This window comes from Ailuropoda melanoleuca, chromosome 3 (assembly GCF_002007445.2).
Source record: "Ailuropoda melanoleuca isolate Jingjing chromosome 3, ASM200744v2, whole genome shotgun sequence".
Classification (NCBI taxonomy): domain Eukaryota; kingdom Metazoa; phylum Chordata; class Mammalia; order Carnivora; family Ursidae; genus Ailuropoda; species Ailuropoda melanoleuca.
The window spans coordinates 57,224,846-57,239,633 of record NC_048220.1 but is presented as its reverse complement, the minus strand read 5'-3'; positions in this window follow the sequence as shown (position 1 = coordinate 57,239,633).

Here is a 14,788-nt window from a genome sequence, read left to right as displayed (position 1 = left end):
TCCCTAGAAGAAAATGAGCAAAATATACTTTCCTGAACATTTTCCAAGTGACACATTGACACGTCATAAAACGTGAAGAGCATCTCGGATCTCTCGCCTCATGTGACACTATCACGGCATTCCTGTCAATGACAACTCAGGTGGAAGATAGAAAATGTACCTGAGTCAGGCAAATTAAGACTTCTCACAAGCTTTTCCTGTGAGTCAAATATGAAACATGGCAAACAATTAGAATATTATATTATATTATTACATATCATATGCCACCTGAAATAAAAAATCACCTCAGGGGAAGAGTAAAGAAAATGTATTGTCCCAAGGAGAGACGGGAGACTACTGAAAAAAAAGAAAAAGGATTAAAATTATACAACTGGGCTTGAGTGTGTGTTCAGGAGGTTGTAAGACCTTTAAAGATCATGTTTTTAAGGACTTGTTAGAAGCACAGTGCCCGGTATATAGTCTAACATTTCTTAAACCGCTAAACTGAATTATAACTAGGTTTTTTTTTGTTTTTTTTTTTTAANGGAAGAGTAAAGAAAATGTATTGTCCCAAGGAGAGACGGGAGACTACTGAAAAAATAGAAAAAGGATTAAAATTATACAACTGGGCTTGAGTGTGTGTTCAGGAGGTTGTAAGACCTTTAAAGATCATGTTTTTAAGGACTTGTTAGAAGCACAGTGCCCGGTATATAGTCTAACATTTCTTAAACCACTAAACTGAATTATAACTAGGTTTTTAAGTATTGCTTCTTGACTTCATCATAACCATACAGTTCCCTCATATTCAAATAATCAAAAGGAATTTGAGAGGATATTTTTCTGTTCTTAAAGAACAGANGAGCCTGATGTGGGGCTCGATCCCAGAACGCCGGGATCACGCCCTGAGCCGAAGGCAGACGCTTAACCGCTGTGCCACCCAGGCGCCCCTATAACTAGGTTTTTAAGTATTGCTTCTTGACTTCATCATAACCATACAGTTCCCTCATATTCAAATAATCAAAAGGAATTTGAGAGGATATTTTTCTGTTCTTAAAGAACAGACACTCACATTGAATAGTGTCACACTCTGGTCTATCCAACTGCTGAATCCTGTGCTGCCTTGCCCTACCCGCCCCAGTACCACAAAATCATTCAAACATTTCTTCTAAGCAGTCATGCAGTGATCATTTCTTAAGGTAAAGTTGGACTAGACCAAGTGACTATTTCACCAGAACATTCTACTGGAGCTTGTCTCAGAGAAAACAAGGGAAGCACTCCTTCCCACTATGGAAGCACTAATGCAAACCAGTCCTGGTGCTCCGTTTGATTCTTCTGCTTCTAATCCAAGAGAGCAGTGACCTCATTCTAGTCCTTCCTCATGCCGGGTTAGTAATCCTACTCTCTTCATTTGGCCATCCCAGCATTTTCTCTAGCCAGCTGCTCTCCTCATCCCTCCCCCACTGTCTAGACCCGGGCAGCACCTTCAGTCTTCACAGACATCTTGTTCCCACTTGCACTTACCCCTCAGCCACTCCCTCTAACTCTTCAGTTTTCAGCCGATTTGGTACCAGGAGGAGTAAACCACACATCCCCAGTAAATCCATAGATAATAATTTAAGCCTACACTACTGCAGATTTTTACTGACCTTTTGAAACAAAATGTAAAAAATGATGAATTGCTCAACTACACGTGTTTAAGGTCCTATCTTAAACCTGTAGGGACAAGTTCCATAATCCTGCCAAATGAAGATTTTGAGAAAACTACAGCCTGTGTTCTCAATTGTTCTCTCTCCATAGACAACATATTTGTTTTTTTTTTTTCAAAGTTAGGGTGGNCCAAATGAAGATTTTGAGAAAACTACAGCCTGTGTTCTCAATTGTTCTCTCTCCATAGACAACATATTTGTTGTTTTTTTTTTTTTTCAAAGTTAGGGTGGCATTTTTTTTTTAAGATTTTATTTATTTATTTGACAGAGAGAGACAGCCAGTGAGAGAAGGAACACAAGCAGGGGGAGTGGGAGAGGAAGAAACAGGCTCATAGCGGAGGTGCCTGATGTGGGGCTCGATCCCAGAACGCCAGGATCACCGCCCTGAGCTGAAGGCAGATGCTTAACCGCTGTGCCACCCAGGCGCCCCGATAGACAACATATTTAGATTAATATGCATCCTCTCTTAGTCTCTACCTCCTCACCCTCCTTCTCTCCTCCATGCAAACATCTCCATTGCCTGAAACTCACTTCTTCATGAAGATTACTGTTTCATTTTTGGACAGGTCAATTTGTAGAAAGCTGTCCCTCATACAGAACTAAAATTTATAGTATCATTTGCATCTATCATTCCTGGAATGAAATGAGATTCTATCTGCAGAAACTTTTTGAAACAGCAAAGTAATGAATAAATATAAAATATATGTCACTTTTACAATGTAGAGTTGGAAAATTTGACAAGCATGCTGTCCTTTCCAAGTTATTGGAATAGATAAATATGAGAATAGGGCGTGAAAGCTAACAAACCCTCCACAGGTTTCCAAACAGCTCCTTCCAGGGTAACAAGAATCCATTAATCTGTGTTCTTTAAAAAGTTATATTTAAGCAATGAAAGACAAGGACCAGGCTAAACCATAAGCTAGAAAATAGTTTTTAAAAGCCAAAAACAGGAAGAAAACTAGGACCTGAGAACTAAGGCAGATCCAGAGCCAGCAGGAGCTAGAGGAGGTTGGTGTGACTGAGTTTCTGAATCTCTCTGCTGGTTAGGACACTTCCGTCTTTGAAATTAGTGGAGGGAGTGGTTTCATTTCTTTCATTTGTTGCTTCTCTCCTCATGGTCAAAGACAATCTCAGAGTATTTGAGAAATTGTTTCAATTCTGGACACACTAAATAAAAAATAGCACTAGTTTGCAAAAGAGTCCCAGATGAAGACATGAAAAGATCCTCAAACTAACTCTCAAAACATTACTTTGGGAACAGTTTTTAAGGCTTGATCGGGTGTGCTCAGCTTGCAAGCTGAGCAATGGGTGAACTGCTAGCAGTTCTGGATTTGGGGGTCAAAAAAGGGCGAGAAGAGAACAGGACCAGACCTCATGTTTACAGGTGTCCACTGGACAACTTTGACAAACACTCTGATTTCCATACTTCCACCCATGGTCAGAAATCACATGAAGCTATGTGGTATTTCAAAAGCTGTAAATAGAGCACCTTGATTCAAGTAACACAGAGCACTGGATATACATGAGATAGCCATTAGGGGAATTTCAGGCTCATAAAATTCACCAGGCAGTTCTCATGGAGGGTGAAACATTGGTTTAATATATAACGTAAATGATTAAATATGAGTAATTTCTAGATCCTTAGGAATAGAAATTAGTACTATATATCTCTTGGAACATAAATTCAGAGTTCATGGGAAGGTCTAGGATATGGAACATGACCTTATACCATAATAATTAGACCCTTATACCCAGAGACAGAGTCTTTAAATACCTTATTAATCTCATCATGATCTTTTCATAAATGTTAGCTTTGATAGCAGTCTTAACTATTGGATAAGAGGCCTAAGGTCTAGAAAATTTCTCAGGTATTTATTGTACACACCTCTGCTCAATATAATGAATATAATATATGTCTATAAAATGCTTTTGGCCCAACCTAAACATCATACCGATAAGTTTTCTTCAAAGAATATTAATAATATATAGTAAAAACACTGTCTTGAATATTTAGTCAATATTAAGTGTATGTCTTAGGAGTTTTATACTTCTTGTAGTATAGCACAACAAACCAAATTCTAAGTGGAAGTATATTAGGCATTCTTTTTATTATTCTTTTTTCAGTTTTACTGAGATATAATTGACAAATTAAAATTAAATATATTTTAGGTGTGCAACCTGCTGTTTTGATAAATATATACAAAATGATCACCACAGTCAATCACAGTAGTCAGTATACCCACCACTTCACATCGTTACCTTTCATGTGTGTGAAAAAGATTAAGATCTACTTTCTTAGCTAATTTTGAGCATACAATATTATTAAGTAGAGTTACCATACTTTATATTAGATCTCTAGAACTTATTTATCCTGCATAACTGAAACTTTATATCCTTTGACCAATATCTCCCCATTTCCCTCACCCTCATCCCCTGGTGACCACCTTTCTAATCTCTGCTTCTAATAGTTCAACCTTTTTAGATTCCACATACAAGTGAGATCACACAGTATTTGTCTTTCTGTGTTTGCTTATTTCGCTTTGCATAATGTCCCCAGGGTCATCCATGCTGCAAATGATAGGACTTCTTTCTTTTTTTAATGCTGAGTAATATCTTACTGTATAAACACATCACATTTTCTTTATCCATTCATGTGTCAATGGACACTAAGGTTGTTTCCATTTGTTGGCTACTGTAAATAATGCTGCAATGAACATGGAAGCACAGATATCTCTTTGATATATTGATTTCATTTTCTTTGATATATACTCAAAAGTGGGATTGATGGATCATATGGTAGTTCTATTTTTAAATGGAGGGAAGGAACTTCATACGGTTTTCCATAGCGGCTGTACCAATTTACATTCCCACCAATGGTGTACCAGGGTTCCCTTTTCTCTACGTCATCATCAACACTTGCTATCTTTTGTCTTTTTGATGATAGACATTCTAACAGGTGTGAGATGATAGCTCATTGTGGTTTTGATTTCATCTCCCTGATGATTAGTGATGTTGACCCCTTTTCATATACCTGTTGGCCATTTGTATGCCTACTTTTGAGAAATGTCTATTTGTTTTCTTTGTCCACTTTTTAGTTGGGTTATTTGTTTTCTTGGAATTGAGTTGTTTGAGTCCCTTTCATATTTTGGACATTGACCCCTTATTAGATGATGGCTTGAAAATATTTTCTCACATTCTGTAGACTGTCTCTTTAGTGTGTTGATTGTTTCCTTTGCTAGACACAAGCTTTTTCATTTGATGCAATCTCATTTGTCTATTTTTTGTTTTTGTTGCCTTTGCTTCAGGAGTTATATTTTTAAAATTCATCCCCCAGACTAATGTCAAGTAGCTTTTCCCCCCTGTGTTTTCTTTCACTAGCTTTATAGTTTCAGGTCTCATGTTTAAGTCTTTAGTCAATTTTGAGTTGATTTTGTATATGCCATGAAATAAGGGTCCAATTTCATTCTTCTGCATGGGGATATCAATTTTTCCCAACATTATATATTGAAGAAGCTTTCATTTCCCCACTGTGTGTTCTTGGCACCTTTGTCAGAGATCAGTTGACTATAAATGCTTGGGTTTATTTCTGGGATCTCTGTTCTAGTCCACTGGTATATATGTCTGTTTTTATGTCAGTACTACACTATACTACAGCTTTGTAATATATTTTGAAATCAGGTGGTGTGACATCTTCAGCTTTATTTTTCTTGCTCAAGATTGCTTTGGCTATTCAGGGTCTTTAGTGGTTCCATATGACATTTAGGATTGTTTTTTCTATTTCTGTGAAATAGAATTCCGTTAGAATTTGGTAGGAACTACATTGAATCTGTAGGTCACCTTCAGTAGTATGGATATTTTAACAATATTAATTCTTCCAATCCAGGAACACGGGATATTTTTCCATTTAATTGTGTCTTCTTCAAGTTTTTCCATCAATGTTTTATAGTTTTCAGTGCTTGGATCTTTTACCTCCTTGGTTAAATTTATTCTTCAGTACTTTACTCTTTCTGATGCTATTTTAAATGGGATTATTTCTTGATTTCTTTTTCAGATAGTTAATTGTTAGTGAATAGGAATACAGTTGATTTTGTGTGTTGATTTCATGTTCTGCAATTTTACTGAATTTATTACTGAACAGTATTTTGGTGGAGTCTTTGGAGTTTTCTATATCATCAGATGATCATATCATCTGCAAACACAGACAATTTGACTTCTTCTTTTCCAACTTAATGTCCCCCCCCACCCTTTTTTTTTGCCTGATTGATCTGTGTAGGACTTCCAGTATTATGTTGAATAGAAGTGGTGAGAGTGAGCACTCTTGTATTGTTCCTGATCTTAGAAGAAAAACGTTTGACTTTTTACTGTTGTGTATGATGTTAGCTATGAGCTTTCATGAATGACTTTTATTATGTTGAGGTAGTTTCCTTCTGTTCCTAGTTTGTTATGGATTTTTATCATGAAAGGGTTTTGAATCGTATCATCTTGTTAGATGCTTTTCTGCATGTATTGAGATAATTATATGATTTTTTATTAAGAATTGTTGAATGCTAACTGAATGATATCATTTAGTACACAGAAAAACTGTCTCCATGTATAATTTAAGGATTAAAATTTTAGACTAAAAATTAAGATCCACCCTTCATGAGAAAATTTAACCACAATACTGAAGTGACAGTTTGTGCATCAGCTTCCAAGTTTCCTTTAATTATCTCTACTTTTTTTTTTTTTTACAACAGAAAGTAGGGGGTGCTTAATGATATTCTTAGCTAAATTCAAGCAAAGTATTAGAATCAACTTGATCTCTGCTTGTTGCCTCCATTGTGTTATGGATTTGTTTCAGGCAAATGAGCTTCCTTTTTTTTTTCTCATAACACAGAGCATAACAGACATCCACAATTTAACTAGTTACTTAAAAATCCTTTCTGTGGAAGATGATGTAAAGAAAACTTTTCATCATATCCACCTACTTGCAGACTAACTTTTCTTTTCCTTTCAAATAAACCTCCCAAGGAGCTTGCCCTGAGTGCCTAACACTCCTGAAGTACACTCATTGACTACTGGAGACAGAATTGGAGGGCAGATCTTAAGGGTCACACAGTTCAGCCACCCCCACAAACACTCTCACTTCCGGGCTTCTTCTGGCTTATATCACCTTCCCCAGCTCCCAATGGAATGAGACATTTAAATTACAACAGCCCATTCAGAAACACAGAGCAGCTGCCCATTCGACTTAGCCTCAGTATTTGTGTTTGAGAGAGGGTCCTGGTTGTCTGGTTCACTCCAGAAAAGTATTATAGATGATGCAGTTGGTCCTGTGCCACATGGCTAAAAAAATAAACAACCCCCTTGTTGACACATGACCTACAACTAAGACAGAGGCTTTAATTCATGTGATGAAATATTTGGCTCTGAGAAAATGTCACTAGTTTTGTTTTTCTTAGCATGGAAAACCAATTCATATTTTCATATTAGGCTGAATCTAAACTGTTTCAGTTTATCTCAATAAATTGAACCACTCAAAATCTGCTTTCTGCATAGCAAGAATATGTTACAAAAGTTTTTTGAAATGAGAGACTTTAGAAACCATTCTCTATCCTTTCTGTGCTCTCCCTGGCTGCTGGCTTGCTGACCTGGAGCTTTTTACCTGGTGGTCTGATGAGTCATGGCATTCAGGAAAAAAAAAAAAGAGTGAGAGAGAGAAGATAACAAGGCTATTTGGCTGGTTAAATATAGAGGCAATTAAAAACCTGCTGGGTGGGCTCTTTTCCTGTAAGGCCTGGGTGCTGATTTGGAAGACAACAGTAGATTCTCTTTGTGGTGCCTACAGATATTCTAGAAAACTGAGTAGGAAGGGGATGTGAAGACAAACTCATCAGAACAGACAGTCCACATATTCTTAGTCTTCAAGTATTTTACAGTCTTTGACAGGTCTCCAGGAAGGTTGCTTTTTCTTCTTTTTTTTCTTTTTTTTTTTTAAGATTTTTTTATTTATTTGAGGGAGAGGTGGGGGGTAGGGGCAGAGGGAGAGGGAGGAGAGAATCCTCAAGCAGTCTCCCCACTAAGCACTGAGCCCCATGCTGGCAGATCTTAGGACCCTGAGATCATGACCTGAGTCAAAATCAAGAGTGGGGCACTTAACCAACTGAGCCACCCAGGCACCCCTAAGAAAGATACTTAAAAAAAAAAACAAAACAGCTATAAAATTGACTTGGAAGAACAATCTGGACACAAGGAAGCTTGATCATAATGGAAATTGTGTCTTGTGGTGGGCTGTAATACAACTTGGTATCTTGTCTCTTAGACCAGCTTGTCCCTTGTTCCCTCCCTCTCTTCGCTGACACTGTGGGCAACTGCCAACAACCAGCCAGGTCAGAGACTTTGGAATCCTCCCCATCTCACCTTCCTCATTCACAGACACGGTGAGGTACTTCTCAAATACTCTTGTCTCCTCCTTTGCCACTGCCACCACACAAGTTGAGACCCTCATCTTCTCATGATGGGGTCAAGCAATGGTCTTTGAACTCTCTACCTTCTCTCCATTCCATCCTCTACCCCCAGAATGATCTTCCTAAAATTCAAGTCCAAACACAGTCCTACTTAATAACCTTCGATGGCTCACCTCATCAGGATCAGGTTCAGATTATTAATGAGGCATAAAATGAGGGTTTGCAAGCCAATGCAACCTATATTTGGGAGACATATAACTTAAGAGTGGGGGTTCTGGAGTGTGGGTGGGAGAATGGTTGTTCCTTTTACCCGTTGTATTATTTTAGGGAATTACTCAACTTCTCTGAACTTCTCTTTTACACTTCATTTGTAAAATAGGGATAGTAACATTATCTGTTTCACAGAATTATTGTGAGGATTAAATTAGATAATGTAAAAAAACACTTGACATGGTATCTGACAGATAGTTACTGCTCAATGCTTACAAAGTTTTATTATTTATTGTTTTTGTTCTTGTTTTCATTTTTCTATTTCTAGTATTTGTTGCTTTCCCCCAAACCTCCATATTTTTCAGCCATTTTCAACTGTTGTCTGTCCCTGAACAATACCCTGGGATTTCCCACCAGTTTTTCAGGCCCTGCCCAGGAGGATGAAGCAGACTTGATAGAGAAATGCCTAAAGAAGCCATGGCTCATTGGAAGGTGCTAGAGTTTGAGATGAACTAAGGTGGTATAACTCAGGAATCCTCCATGAATACACTGAGAGATGAAACCATTGCTTGTGTCAAAGTGTAAAACTCACTGGCTTCCTTATTAAGCCAACTGGGAGGAGACGGATTATACAAAGCTGGTTAGAAACTGGTGTTTCAAGAAGAAAAGTTCAGCAAAACTGAGCATGCAATGGAAAATTCTATACTGTGGGACACATCCCATTCTGCCTGAAGGGGACAGATCCTTAAAAGTGCCACCCCAGGTTGGGCCATTCTCTTCTCTGCCTGGATTTCCCTTCTTTGCCTTCTTTGTTGATTCCTTTTTACCTTTCAATGGCTATTTCGATTGTCTTCTCTACTACCCTTCCCTAACTCCTTCAGTGTTACCTATGCCCTCCCAGTAGGTGAGCAAAACTTCTTCTTTCTTTTTTTTTTTTTTAAAGATTTTATTTATTTATTTGACAGAGATAGACAGCCAGTGAGAGAGGGAACACAAGCAGGGGGAGTGGGAGAGGAAGAAGCAGGCTCATAGCAGAAGAGCCTGATGTGGGGCTCTATCCTAGAACGCCGGGATCACGCCCTGAGCCAAGGCAGATGCTTAACCGCTGTGCCACCCAGGCGCCCCAAAACTTCTTATTTCTTATTAAGCACATACTATGTACACCATAGTCATCGATTGGCTTACTCTAGGTGTTCTATATTAGGTAGTGACTTCTTTGGTCATTATCAGATACATGGTGAATATATACAAGTGAATATTTGTTAAATGACAGTATGCAAAGCAATATTCTTCCCTAAGATATGTTTCTGAATTGGCTGAATTTTATTTCTGCTCTTTGGATTTCTCTTAGGCATAGGATACTTTGAAAAGAAGGAAAATTTACAGGACCTTTACCTAACAGTCTTTAAAAAAACAAAACAAAACAACAACTCTGTAAGGATACAAACACTTAAATCGAAGATTAATGGATCCGACTGGAATAAAGTGATCCCGTATAGAAGACATGCTACCATATGAGTAAAGTAGAAACAGATTAGGATAACCCATAGGAAAGCAAGTTGGGGTTCTTGGAAAAAATATAGGAAATGGAAAGCTAGTGGTTCTGGCTGACCTAACGTTCCATTAATTTTTGTACGCAAATCCTTTTCCCTTCTATCTGGCTCTCTGGGTCTTCTTACCAACTGTATAATCTTGACGAACTTGGATTCTCTGAATCTCAAATTTCTCTTATGTAATACAGAGTGGGGGAGAAGGTAGGAATGATTATTCCCCACTTTATGGGTTTGGAAACTATGATTAAACTTGAACTCATTACTGAGATAGCCACTTTATGTTTTCAAATAGAAAATTAAAAATTACCTAAAATATTGAGTGAATGCTTTCCTAATCAAAATTCTGAAGCCATTTTACTGCACTAGTCCAACTCAGAAATGCAATTACACAAGTCATTATAGTTTGTATTTGGAGATTAGAGTTCATCCTATGAGAAGTTTGCTAGAATATGCATATCACACACAAGATACCAGAATTACAGAACGTTTAAAGTAAAATGAGTGGCAGAACTAAATGAATATGTTTATACTCTTACTTTTTAATGCTTGATGTTGTAAATCTCTAGTTTAACTGGGTGATACTAATATATTTTAAGTGATTTTATAGGAATTTGACTGCTATTATAACTACAATTATAAAGAGTAAAAAGCCAGGTTATAAAGAATCTTTTGGGACTAGCTTTCTTTATAATAAGTAAATAAGAATAACTGGTAATTCACTGGATATAATTTGGTAATAATGTAATAACGATAATTTGTATGTCACTGGATTGAAACAGCTTCTGACTGTGCTTGCCTCATTTAATATTAGTGGTTGAGAAATGTTTCCTGGCTGTGTAATTCACCTATACATAATATTTATTACATTTTTGAAGGTTTTTGAGGTATTGTAATATCTTAAACTATTTCCTTATAATTTTATTTATACTTTTTATTTTCATTAACCAGGTATATAAAGTTTGTTAAATAAAGGTAAACTTCCCCTTCCCCTCTTAATGAAATCATCAAAGAGTGAGGACTCCATTTAAAGTCATTTGTAGAAAAAGGTGTGAATAGCTACCTCCATAAATAAATAAAGTTTTTGTATATTTTGAAATAGGATATGATGCCTTCAAAAATCACAGGAACTGTCTGGAAATGTGAGGAATTTTTAAACAAGGAATTACTTGTTTTTTACTTGTTTTACAAAGTTCCTTCAAATGTGCATCCATCTTTCTTCATCCCTTTATGAATAAGCGTAGGCTGCTATGCAATTTTCTGTGGATCTCTTCTAGCTAATTTTAAATTGTAAGTGAAGAACTACATAAATTTGTTTATGTTGTCAGCTTTGAGTACCTGGTGTTTTAAACCCAGAGTTCTAGTTGGAAATATGATACTAATAGGCTTTCTTTAGTTGTTTGATTGTATTACTTGTTTTATGAAAAAAGAAATAATCATAAAATCGTTAGCTCTTTTAATAAAAAACCATTTGAATACTCATAAATATATTTAGATGTCAAGGCAATAAAGCCTATGAAATGAAATGGACCAGATAACTATTTAAAAGAATTCTCACGTGTTAAGTTGCATAAATAACATAGTCTAGAAGTGAGGATTAATTTTCTCTCAGATAACATGTTATCCTGTTTTAATGTGATTAAAAATCTCCACTGGGTCTGATGGTAATCTCTCCTCCAAAGGCTTGGATCTTATCAAGCTTAGGAGCTACTTGATACCCTCAAGAGCCAGTATCAGTTTTTATAATCTGTTCTGGGCTAATGAGACAGTGGTTAAGTTTACACAGATTATCACTTGTGGCTGTCTCATCAACTTGACATTACATAGGAGAACTCAAAGCTCGAGGAGGCTCAGACAAGGTCACACAAGTAGAAATTGAGAGACCATTTTTAGTGACTTGCCTTAAAATTATTTAGATCTTTGGGTTTTATTTGTTTATCTTATCTTCTCCTTCTGATGACTCAAAAAATTTCCCTTTTTTGCCCAAAGACTTACACTGTATACAGAGTCCTTGCTTTTTAAGTATATTATTCATCCAACAAGCATTTATTGTGTATCATGTGCAAGTTATCACACTAGGAGTCTGGGGATGTTGCAGCAGATGAGGACAATGAGATGCTTGCCCTTCTGGGGCTCAGAGAGGTGGGGAGATTGGCACTAAGTACAAAAGAGCAGTAAAAGCCCTGAAAGTTTCTGTCCCCCTTACCTGCTTTCTTTCACTGTGGCCTTCTGTAATAGTACTTATAGGTTACGTTCAAGTTCTCCTGTCAGTTTACATTCATTCATTCATTATTCTTCCAACAAATATTATTTGAGTGACTCTATCATCTTTCTAACAACTGAGTGATAGAAAGATGAATTAGTTCTGCCCTCAAGCATCTTATGGTCAAGCATAGGTGATAACATATGTACAATGTGATTGTGAAGATGTCACTCAACAGGGTTATGGAAGTTCAGATAAAGGAGGAATTATTTCCGGTTGACAGGATCAGGAAAAGCTCCATGGATGAAGAGGCTATAAATGGGGTCTTATGATTAGTGAGGTTATGAACAAATGGCAAAAGGAAAAGGATATCCTAGGTGAAGGACAGAAAAACAAAGGCATTAAGTTGGGAGCTCATCAGCAAGCAAGAGAAACGTGTTCAGTCTGGCTGACTTCTCATTTCGGTTTCTGTTGGGTAGGTTGGGAAGGTGAGGAGATAAAAAGAGAAAAGAGGAGTGTCAAAGCAGCTAATGGATGCTTATTGCCAAGGACCACCACAGAATCCTCATATATTTGGAAGCTCTTTTATGAGGCAGACTTTGAAATTTAGGTGTTCTACAACCAACCCACTCCGATGACGCTGGTTCTCTAAGTTCCCATTCTTTTACATTATCTAGTTATTCAGGAATGTGCAACATTAAACATGATAGATTCCGGGGCCAAATAATCACCAACAGTTGGAAATGTGTACCTTGGAAAGACATGTCCTCATTTGGAAATTGACTCCCAGGCAAGATTTCTGGAATTTCAGGTTTGGTTAAGAACATTGAACTTGTATGAAGTTCACCAAAGTTCACTTCTGGGGAGCCTGGAGAAAGTTAGGCACAAATCAGATCCAGCCGATGTGGTGGCCTGCAAACATGCATCCATAGGTATAGACTGGCCTGCCCCGGTCCTTTGTAGCTTCAGATGGAAACCATCTGAAATGCCAGGGCATTGAACAGTTTCAGCCGGAAGCCTGGCCAGCTCAGTGCCTTCCACCCACTCTCTCTCAGTGGTTTTATTTCCATTTGATCCTGAGCTTACTGCAGGGTGTCTAACCTGCCCACAGAAAATAAGAAGCTTGAAGAAATAGTTGGGCCCAAACTATTGGACTGCCCTCACTATCCAAACCTATGTTCTATAAAATTTATGACAGATGCGATCACTCCATATTTCCATGTAAATCAGAGCATGGAAGGAGAAGTTTGACTTGCCTGGGCTCCCATGATTTGATTTGTCTGGTTGGCATCAACTTCTGCTCCTGGACAGAATTATGGGAGGAAAAAATAGAGAAAACGTCTTATCTTAGTGAACAGGATGTTTTATTGCAGATTATCAATTATGTTAGTATTTTGATTCACCTGTACAATGGATCCATTTATCACAATTTTGAATTGTGAGTGGTATTTAACTTACAAAAGAATAAAAGCTGTGATGACTAATGCTTTTAGTGCACTTTTTTGCTTAAAGAAAACTTAAGAAAGTTCAGCATTGCCTCTATTGGGATTTTTCTCCTTTATAAAAACTAAAATGCAAACTTTAAAGCCAAATAGATGCTAAAGTGATTCCAATTTGAATACGCCTGATTAACTGAGGTATGCTTTGGTGCTTTGTTTAGAAGCATTAGACAGAAAGTCGTGTGTAATATGGTTTAATGTGCATTTATTACCACAACTTAAAACACACCTGAGCTCTTTGTCTTCGCTTCCCTTCATAGTACCATAAAAAGTTACTTAGGTCCTAAAATGGTGCTCAAAGAAACTTAAAAAGCATTTTCTATGTCACACGAATAAAATGTACAAATGAGGGCAATGTGTTTTGATGTAGTAAAATAAGTTTGAAAGGCAGACATCAAAATGAATCTATTTTTAAAGGTTTGCATTTCATACAGAGTGGTAATGTGTGTTTTATTGTTCATTTGCAAGGCCCAGTACAAAGGAATACAATATCCCCTCTTCCACAGGCTGCAACAATCCATTAGATTTCAGACATTTTGGTTCCAATAGGAAAGAGGGAAAAGTTTCCTCATATGTGTTCTAATACACCTTATTTCAATATCTAAGATGTCTATCACCATAAAAACAAAGTATAATTTTTTTTTCCCAAAGAGATTTGCCTTCTTAGTTTAAGCCACTGGGTTAAAAATGGGGAAAAAATGAGAAAAAGAAAGAAAGATGCAATCACTGATTTTTTTCTTGCAATGTTCCCCAGGAAAGTGGCCCCACTGAGTGATAAATGCGCCCCAGGGCTAGCAGCTGGAGGCCAAAAACCACTTTTTATCCATGATTGACAAATAATACATAATGAGAAGAGAGAGGCAATTCAAGTTTTAAATTTCACTCTTTCTTTGGCTTTTCAGGGCAGCTGGGCACTGCTGTTCTCACTTGGTAATCTTTGAGGTGCTGCCAGGAAAGGGGACCCAAGTGACAATTGTTTCTCTCCTCCTACAATCCCCCAAAGCCTCAGTAAATATGTGTGGCTCGCTCTTTCAAAGAGGATCCAGCTGCTAACAATTCTGCCATTTCTCCTCGGAATGAAAATCCTGAGGGTCTGGAAATGTACTGCATGGTTATAACGACCACAGTAGAGTGAAGCTGAGATTTAAAATCCCTAAAAGTGGCATCCAAAAGTGGTGAGTCCATTGGTAGCTGA